The following is a 9,940-nucleotide window of genomic DNA, read 5'->3' as shown; positions in this document are numbered from 1 at the left end:
GTTGAGTTAAAACTGTATCAATTTATAACCTCAAAATGCTGCCAAATCGCTCGTATGTCGCAGCATAGTTGAATTTTAGATTATTTAATGAATCTTTCGACAATTTCGTGCAGATTTATACGCTCGACAACACGTTTAAAATCCACCAAAACGTGATTAATGTCGACTGATAGTCGTAAGTGTTGTTTTAGGTATTAGCAGCCCGTTAGAATTTGAAATAGTGAAACCTAACACATGCAGGATTTGAAAAACTAAGCGTTTAAAATGTGACGAATTAACGAATAAATCAAGTGAGAAAAAATTTAAATGTTTAAAATTTTCTGCTAATGTTAAACTGTAGGTGGTCTCAACACTAGCGTTCAAATTATACAGTGCAGAACATTTTTTTTAAGTAAGTGTCAATATGTCTACATATAAGCAAGATATTGCCTGCTAAATAAAATATAACACGTACTGTTTATCCCAACGTCAACATCTTGCCACTTTCGCCACCCAAACAGACAAAATCCCAACATAAAAGCGATTGGTCTCCTTGTAAAACCCTCAAACCCGTTTCTTGTCCACACGTTAATGATTATTACCTCCAGAGCCGATAAAACAATCGTATCTCTCATTGTATCGACAACTAATGGCCGCTTCTCGAGCCGTTGATGCGTTTTTCTCTTGTAATTTGGGATGGTGCTGATGATGGGTCGCCAGAAAAAAACGCCCATAGGAAAAGGTCATTTCGGTTGTTTTACCTCAATAAAAATTCATGACTTTCGAGTTCTTTACGCAGCCCCAATAAAAAAGGCGATAAAATCGCTTCATTTTCCCTCCGACGAACGGCAGACGCTATTTTTACTAAAAACTATTAGAAACGTCCGGATCACTTAAAGACACAATCAGACGAAGCAATTTGATGATGGGAATTTTTGCTCGTTTATGTGCACCATTTGTTGCTACGAATAACAGCGGGCCGCAGACGTCGCCTTGAGGAAAAATGGGTATAATGCGATTTGAATTTTTTAAATATATTTTTAACATTAGTTGTATCAACAAAAGTTCAGGGGCGGCGCACTTGAACTTCGATGTTAATAAACCCCGTTTTAAATACTTTCACGTTTTGCAAGTATTGCTTAAGCGAAGATCAAAAAATTGTGCTGTTAGCAACAAATTTAATATTTAAATTGCCAAGCATGACTTAACAAATGAATGCGTTTGGAAATCTGTACGTGGCATACGCCGATTTGTATTCGAACACAGCGGCGGTTCGTGATCGTCGAGGCCGTCTTTAAAGTAACCAGAAAAGTAAGACTTTGCAAAACACTCAACTGCATAGTTTTAAAATAGAAAATAAATGTAAGTATTTTCTATATTTCTCTGCAGTTTATGCTTTACTAAGTTTTTTTTTTTATTTTATTCACCTTATCACACAAACAAATTAAAACTATTTTTGTGTATAAGCTCACATGGTACTTGCGATTGTAGTAGCTGTAGCACAAGTAATTGATCTCAGATAGCTGTTGGTAGTTCAAGGTCAGTTCTGAGCAACAGTTGTCTCGATGACGTGGTGTCATGGCTGCAACGGTATAGTCGTCAGAGCCCGGCAGTGTCGGCTTGCTATTTAACGTGAGCAATTGAAGTTAAGTGCTCTGGCAATGGAAACGTAATGATTGCGGCGATTATAAATAATAAGAGAAATTGCTGCATTTCTACAGCTCTTATTACAAAATGGGCAGGTAAAGATATGTAGTAGTTATACAGAGTGTCCGAATTAAAGTTCTGAAATAGTTTCATTTTACAGCGCAGAACAAGTTGGAAAGCTGAATTGCACTTACATAGTGTAATATGGTAATCATAATAAGGGGTGGTGGAATAATTGCTTCAGGTAAAAGCATAATCTTAAATTAGAACCACATAATTTATCAGTTTATCACCAATTGATCTCGATCTTACTAAAAATCAGCCTTGCAATTCTGGTTACCAATAAAGTTAAGGACAGTGTAAATAAAGAAAATGTTATTTATTTTTTGTTTTACAACGGAAATAATGACCCACTCTGTTCTTTTCTATTCTATTCTATTCTAGTATATTCTATTCTATTTCTGAACAAGGACACCTGATACCTTCAAGCACGACATGTTTACTCAAAAAAATGACAAACAATAAATTTGTGTAGATGACACACACATCTTGGGTCACTAGATGTGGTAGTAACTTCTGCTGCATTGTTACTGTGGCATTAATACACACGAAAAAAAAAAAATCTATGCGAAAGGATAGACTAGAAATATCATAGTGACATAAAACAATTCCTGCCAAAATTTTACCAAAATTTGTGTCCGAATATAAAAGACGTAAATCGAATCCATTTATTGTGTTCCTCTCACTAACCAATTTTGTACAGGATTTTTGAAAAAATTTTCGAAGATATTTGTACCCATTTTTTGAAAGAAAACACCACTCATCCTATGTAAGGTTAATTAAGAGTAAGTAACAAGTTAGTTTGGATAATATTTGTGCCGTTTGCTAAGCGTGTTAAATTTCTAACTATTGTATGACTATATCTATCTATGTGGTGACTAATTATTAACAAGTGTCCAAGTTACATTTCATGAAATCAGAATAAGGAAAATATTCAGGATTCATTTGTATAAGAAGTAGGTTGTAAAAATTTTTATGCAATACAAAACCACACAAACTATGTTTTTCCTCAGCAACTTTCTTAGTCAACACTGATGGAAATCACATGCCGTTGTCCCTAGGCTTTCTGTTTTCTTTTTTTTTTTTTTTCAAAGTCCCGGTCTTCTAAATCGGACCCTGGCTTTGAGACATTCGGTCTAAAACTGCTTAACGATTTCTTATAATCACAAAAAAAACGAGAACTTTTTTGCAGTTACGGTTTTGAGAACAGCAGAGATCTCCAGAAGGCACCCTGCGGGACGCGCGGTAGAATTTTCGCAACAAAGTCGAGCCACTGCAGTAATCCGCGGTAATTTAGAGCATTTCTATTTATTCTATCGCAATGATTCACTCCTCTGTAAATTGCCGTCTGAATTCTCGCCAGTCAGATGGATTTATTATATTCTTATTAGATCGGAAATAGTAAATTCGCATCTAATGACTCGTCGCTCCCGTCTCGGCGGATTCCGGCAGAATCGTCTAAATTAGAAACAATCGAACGCGTTCGGTCCAATTTCGCTTTATTACAGATATAGAGAGGCGAAGAAAAAAAAACTATTAAGTGAGCAGCGCACAGCTTGCTTGATCGCAGTAGCTGGAAAGTTTTTATTGAACTTGACTGAAAAGGAATCGCAGCAGGCCACTTCCTCGGCGGCGAGGCACAAACGACGTTAAAGGATTCGATGGCCGGCTGCCATAGATTGGAGTTATTAGTCAATTTTAGCCGTGATAAATCGTAATCATTCGAATTAAAAGTACTGAAGTGATCGTCGAGAAAAAAACGCATGTAACATGTCATTGTCGAGCGAAATTAAAATTTCTGGGAATGGCAGAGAGAGAGAGGAATTTGCAGGTGGAAGCGCGATCGGCGATTATTATCGATGACGGGTGATGGTTACTGGTGGGTGTTGAAAAAAGAAATAACACAGAAAAAAATCAGTAGGCAAAAATGGACTTCCTTGGGCAGTTGATGTTTGATTGTTGAACCTGTATATCTGCGAACAGTCGGGTTAAAATTTACGTAAGCTGTGTGTGGATTTTAATAAAGGTGTTTGCTTCAGTGTTTTAATTAATTTAACCTTAAGAGCAATTGTTGTCAAACTGCTGACAGTGTCGTTACGAGGTACGATTAAAAAATATGTAGCATCATATTTTGTGATCCCCAGAATCCGGAATGTATGTAATTTACATATCGATTACTACTAAGTTGACAATCACATCCTTGACGATAAATGAAGATAGTAAATTAGAATTCTACTGGCATCATGTTGAGAATTAGTCAATAAGGTAAAGTGTTTATTGGTCACTGCTTACGTAAGTTAACGATATTGGAAACCGGTATTCTTTTTCGAGTTAATAAAATAACATAAAATTGATTTGAATACCTTTGATCGTAACCTATGACCAATGAAAAACCATATCAAGTAAGCAATCGACCTTTTGTTGGATGTACGTATGTACTTTAGATCAAAACTTGAGGGAAAATAAATTGGAGTATTAATTTTTAAATTTTACTTTTATTCTTTGCATTTTTACTCCTCCAGCGCAGTAAGTAAATGAAGTACATTTTATAAGAGGGTCCATCCGGCGAACGGCTACTTTTATGTTTTCTCGACGTTTCATGACCCCAAAAGTTTCAAAAATTTCCCCCAACAATGTGATGATGTCACCTCAAAATTTTGTGCAGTGCATGTTTTATTTTTTTATGATAATCCGTACAATTAAAACAAAGATACTTGTGTATTGTTCAAGTAAATGTAAAGAAGCATGCTACGCGAAGGTTTAAGGTGAGTTTTTCCACTACAGAATTTTATGAAGACCTCATCAACATTTTAGCAAAGACACGTATATCAATTTAGATAGACGTAGTGTAATAATGATAATTACAATACTGTATTCCCAAAAGTTACGGAAAATAAGGGGAATCGTTCTTGTTTTGATCAATAAAAAATTGTCTCATTTTATTTTTGAGTTACTTTGTATAAGGAATTTTAAAAAATTGGCAAAAGTTATTTCGACAGAACTTCCCTCGCCCCGGAAATAACAGGTATTTAATTGAAAAATCACTCGGAGTAGGCGTTAGAATTTCATTTGACACAAAGGCATGTCTGCTTTTAATAACATGCATTTGACAGAAACATAACCTTACATTTTAAACAAACAGTCTGTCACATACCACTGCAGTGCTGGATATGTGACAAAAACTGTTTATTTTAAAATTTAAGGTAAAATAATGCTACTACCTTTATACAATAAATGTTGACGATCTTGTCCTTGACTAGCAACACAGGCTACTTCCATTCGTTTTTTAAGCTATTCGATAGTTTCTGGACTCTGTTGATTTCCATAAACTAACTGTTTCATTCTGTGCCTTTTCTAGCAACCCACTGGTTAGGAAAATGGTTATTTAACCATTCAGTTACTAGCCTAGCAAAATGTGGTGGTGTCCCATCGTGCAAGTACCACATGCGAACTCGTTCACCTAGAGTCACTTGCACATCTAGCTGCTCTTCCAACACATTGTTTAAAAACTCGAGATACTGTGCCGGGTTAAGTCTGTTTGATAAAACGTAAGGTCCAACTAAGCGGTCATTTACGACACCGGTCCACACATTTACGGAAAACCGTCGTTGAAATCTTCCTTCTTGACGAGCGTGTGGACTTTTATCGGTCCAAATGTGAGTATTGTGGCTGTTGAAAACATCATTGCGAATGAATCCTGGTTCATTCGTAAACAGAATATAATTGAAAAAGTTAAGACGTTCACAACATTGTTGTAACCACCATTCGCAGTATGTTACTCTACCAGAAAAATCAGCGGGCTTCAAAACTTGCACTTTTTGAACGTGGTATGGATCCTTTAATGTGTGATATACAAACTATGAAACTCTAACTTCAGCTGCAAGTCGGTGAGTCGGGATGTCGGGCTCTTCCTCGACGCGTTCCAAAATTTGTTCTTCAGCTTTCAGTTTCTCAACATTCTCTCAGTCCTATCACGACCACGATCGTGAGTTTGATCTTGGAGATGCTGTACCACAGATGTGAATGTTCGGGCACACGGAATCGCGCAACTTGGAAACTTGAAACTGATACGTGACTGGCCCTTATTGTGTTTTTCCACGTTGCTTATGAGTGCGCGCTGCTTTTTTGGTTCTTAATCCTAGTTGTTCTGTGCTATTCGTTGAGTAGTAGAAACACTAGCAGTGGTGTTTATAACAATTTATATTGTTCCAGACATTGCTACCACTTAAGAACATGACTTAGGAACATGAAGTTTACACAGTGCAATAAATCTTATTTTGAACTATTTCCCATTTTTTATTGCACACATTTTGAAATCGCCCTGTATAAAATAAATTGGCTCATTCATTAATTTTTATGAGTCATCCTGGGTAAGCATTCAAAAACTTATAATACAATAAATCACAAGTATAGACTTATCATATTTTGCACATTTTAAGATGACGTTATTAATTTTTGGGTGGGATAAATGGATATATTTTGATTAAAGACTTACTATATTCACGATATCTTTAAAACGTCTGCACGATCGGAAAGCATTCGGTTCTCCTGTTGCTGATTTAACCAATAAAATATTTTTTTTTGAGTCACTCTGTATAAGTAATCCTAAGAACTATGAGTGCGTTGATAAACCACAAGAAGAGAGTCATAACATTTTGTATATTTCAGGGAGGATTTATTCAGCCAGATTTTGAGATGAGGTCATCCGTTTTTTAGGAGGGGATAAACAAATAAATTTTGGTAATCCATTTACCATGATTTAACCTTAAAACATTTTCAAGATTTCAGATCGGTTTTGCAGTTTGAAAGTTAAATTGTAAAGTGTTGTTATACATTTTTGTTTTTTTTCCAAAAATCTGGAAGTCTAGGGTAAATCATCAAACAGATTCATTAATAAACTATACTATGGAGTATGTTATTTTATAGGGGGTACAATTTAAATAACATTTACTATGACATATTTTGACGTAAAGTCATCGTATTGTTGGTGTGAATGAGTAGACAACATTTGGTTAGTGCTTTGCCATGTACACCATATTCCAAACACACACGAATTTGACAAAAATCGGTCCGGTAGTATCGGAGATGATTTGGAAAATTCGAGATAGGCAGACGGCGACAGATGGTGACAGACAAACAGACAGACGCAAACGAGAGACCTATTTTTTCGGTGTTATAAGACGTTGAGGAAACATGAAAATTTTCTCAATGCCGGATGGAACCTTTTACAATACTTCCTTAGCTTACGGTCGGAAGTGCCTCATTCTTCGAGCTGAATTCAAGAATGAAGTTTTCGGCATTAAATTTCTAAGTGAACTTGTAAAACGTATTGCACAATTTTGATTTCTTTTTCAAAAATTTAGAGATTTAGAGTGAAAAGTCTACACAGATTTATAAACAATAAATAATTGGAATAGATTATTTTATAAAATAAAAAAAGTACACTGCAAAATTTCAAGGTGACGTCATCACATTGTTGGTGGGGATGATTAGACAAATTTTAGTTATCATTGTAGTACCATATATACAGGGTCATTATAAAATATTGTAGTCGAAGAAGGCCATGATTTTGGTGACATTTTGTGCCGCCTTTTTCAGTTTTGTGGAAAGGATTACACTAATATTGGAATTTTTATTTTTAGCGCCACATTAGTTGACATTAGCGGCTGCACTGTTTCAACGCTTCATCAAATTCTGTCAGATGTCAATAATTTTTTCGTTTGTACTGGTACGTTTTCCCTCACTTTGTGCGTTAATTGACTTGTCTTGTTTTCATTTTTGCTGTCTTCCCCTTTGTTAGAACTTTAATAAGTGTCTCAAAAAACAGTTTTTATCAAAACTACAGATCATTGTGGAATAATCTCAGGTAATGAACAGAGAGGAATAACTATGGTCAGTGTTACAAATGATTTTTTTAGTTCTTTGGCGCAATCATCATGCCTATTACCGTAATGGGGTGTTAAATGAGGATGGGGATGGAGTGTACTCTGTGGAGGCGTCTAAAAACGAGTATCTAGTGAAATGTTCTGTTGTCATTGATGAAGAATCTTTGAAGACGCTATATGGCGAATTATGGCCAGATTTAACGACATTGGTAGCATTTCTAAGTGAAAACCGACGGGGAGACCTCAAGTTAGTAAAGACGTTGTTGAAGATTTAAGGATGAGAATGGAACAAAGTCCGAATAAAGCTTTGTCAAAAATCTTTACTGTCCGGAGTACCATACAGCCCATGTCAGAAAATCGTAAAAGAGAAGTTACATATGCATCCATAAAAGATTTTGTTGGTTCAGGAGCTGCAACCAGCTGATTTTCCTTGCCGCGTTGGGTAGTGTAGTTGGTTTCAAGCTGATATGGAAGCCTGGTTTCATCTGTTAGGCTATTATGTCAACTGACAGAACTTCAGAATTTGGTGTATAGAAAATACTCACGCTTTTGAAGAAACACCATCACACGCAATGAAGGTTGGTGTGTGGTTAGCTGTTTCCAGACGATTCATAGGCCTGATACTTTTTCAAGTAAATGAATGTGATCAATAAACAAAATTAGATGTAGAAAGTGTATGTAGGTACTGCAATAAAGTTTTTTATTTTCAGTAACTTTCATTTTTCTTTCGGTGTTAGTTGCATTCTCTTAATTTAAAACTTACTTCAACTTACTGTTTAGTAATAATTGTAATTTTACTATTAGGAAAGTTAAAAATCTTTATTAAACATTCTGTTGTTTCAAGAGATCTCATAATCAGCTACAGAACTCTTGACACTATGCTCCTGAAATTTTATTGGTTTTTTCATCTTTTTTCTTATAGAAATTTTGAAAAATCTTGATATTAGGATGGCCATGTGGGCGTGTTTTGGGTAAAACCTCTTTGACATTCCTGTTATGCAGATCTGGCATGTTTCAGATATCTAGAAACTGCAAAGCTGAAGGTAATGTTTGCACATAGCAGTTTTCACCTATTGTAGGGATGAAGATCAAGGATTTCAGTTGTGTTTTTTCAAGAGAAAAGCACCGGTCACAAACCATGTCTGCACCAATATTTTGACGATTCCTTACAATTTACAAACAGAACTTTCGCGGGATCACAACTTTGGCAAAATTATTTACTGCAAAAACTCATTAGGTACTCATAGTGTTCGTTAACTGTGATAAGACTTGCTCTGCCATTGTCCATTACGTGATTTTTCACAATTTTTACCTTCAGGGTACCTATAAAAATGTAATTTTTTAAATAATTACCGTGTTCATTGGTTTCGACAAACTTAACCTCACTTTTTGGATTTCATTATTTGAAAAATTATTGCTTCTTTGCAAAACAGACCAGATGATTTATTCTGTTCAACTCCAATCGACTTTCCAAGGTGTAATTCATGACAAAGCCCTTAAACGTTTTTCTGACAATTTACAATTTTTGAAACTGAAATGTATTGCAGTGGCGTTCACAAATGCCCGATAACACTGCAACCCTTAATGCTCTGGCCTGGCGTCTTTTTGTGTCTATCACGGCTTTAGTGTCTATTTAAAATGAAATTAAACCGCGAACCGGGCATTTCAATTTTTGACACATCTGACAGATTTGTTTGGACGTTCGTGACATTTCAAAACAGTTCAAATCATTTTGGTGATTAGCGGCACGAGAAAAATTTCATTTGTTTTTCATAGGTGAGTTGACTACAATATTTTATAATGACCCTGTACAATATTCCTTCATACGAAATTTTATAACAAGTCTAATAAAAATCTACACAGACGACAGACCTACTTTTTCATCCTCTAGAAATCATGAAATATCGAGAAAACATTAAAGTGTCCATTCGTCAGGTGGAATCCTACTACAATACTTACCCACGAAAAGTAAAAAGCAAAATTTTGGGACAAGGTCATTCAATTTTTGACTTGATGAACAGACAAGTGTCCCAAAATACATTTAAAAATTTACAATAATAATAATGGATCCTGTAGTTTCGAAGATAAAACCAAGATGATATACAGACAGAAACAAAAAATCCACACTTTCGTAGTCTACAAGCTGGAAGACGTCGAAGAAATATAAAATTAAAATAATGTAATTAAAAATTCGACAAAATTACTCTAAATTTGAACAGTTGGTCTGCATATTTACAAATGTTGTTAGAACTATAATCACAAGTTTGTTGATATTTGTTTTAATCTTGATAATAATAGTAATGTTAAGCGAATTATGATATAAATAGTAGAAGTACAAAAACTCGGTAGCATTAAATATTTCTATTTCA

At 35.2% G+C, this 9,940-nt stretch overlaps 1 long non-coding RNA gene across 1 annotated transcript; it reads right to left on the bottom strand.

The window, feature by feature from the left end:
* Nucleotides 1–8,524: 8,524 nt before the first annotated feature.
* On the bottom strand, nt 8,525–9,165 carry LOC135139011 (uncharacterized). Its single transcript, XR_010282102.1, has 3 exons — nt 8,953–9,165; nt 8,642–8,894; nt 8,525–8,593 (listed from the first exon to the last, which is right to left on the bottom strand). It is a non-coding gene; the product is annotated as an uncharacterized LOC135139011 (long non-coding RNA).
* Between the last annotated feature and the right edge of the window lie 775 nt (nt 9,166–9,940).

The sequence above is a fragment of the Zophobas morio genome, unplaced genomic scaffold, assembly GCF_036711695.1.
Source record: "Zophobas morio isolate AGI-343-1 ecotype UQ-CSIRO unplaced genomic scaffold, CSIRO_AGI_Zmor_V1 ptg000030l, whole genome shotgun sequence".
Taxonomy (NCBI): Eukaryota; Metazoa; Arthropoda; class Insecta; order Coleoptera; family Tenebrionidae; genus Zophobas; species Zophobas morio.
This window is presented reverse-complemented; position numbering and strand designations above follow the sequence as displayed.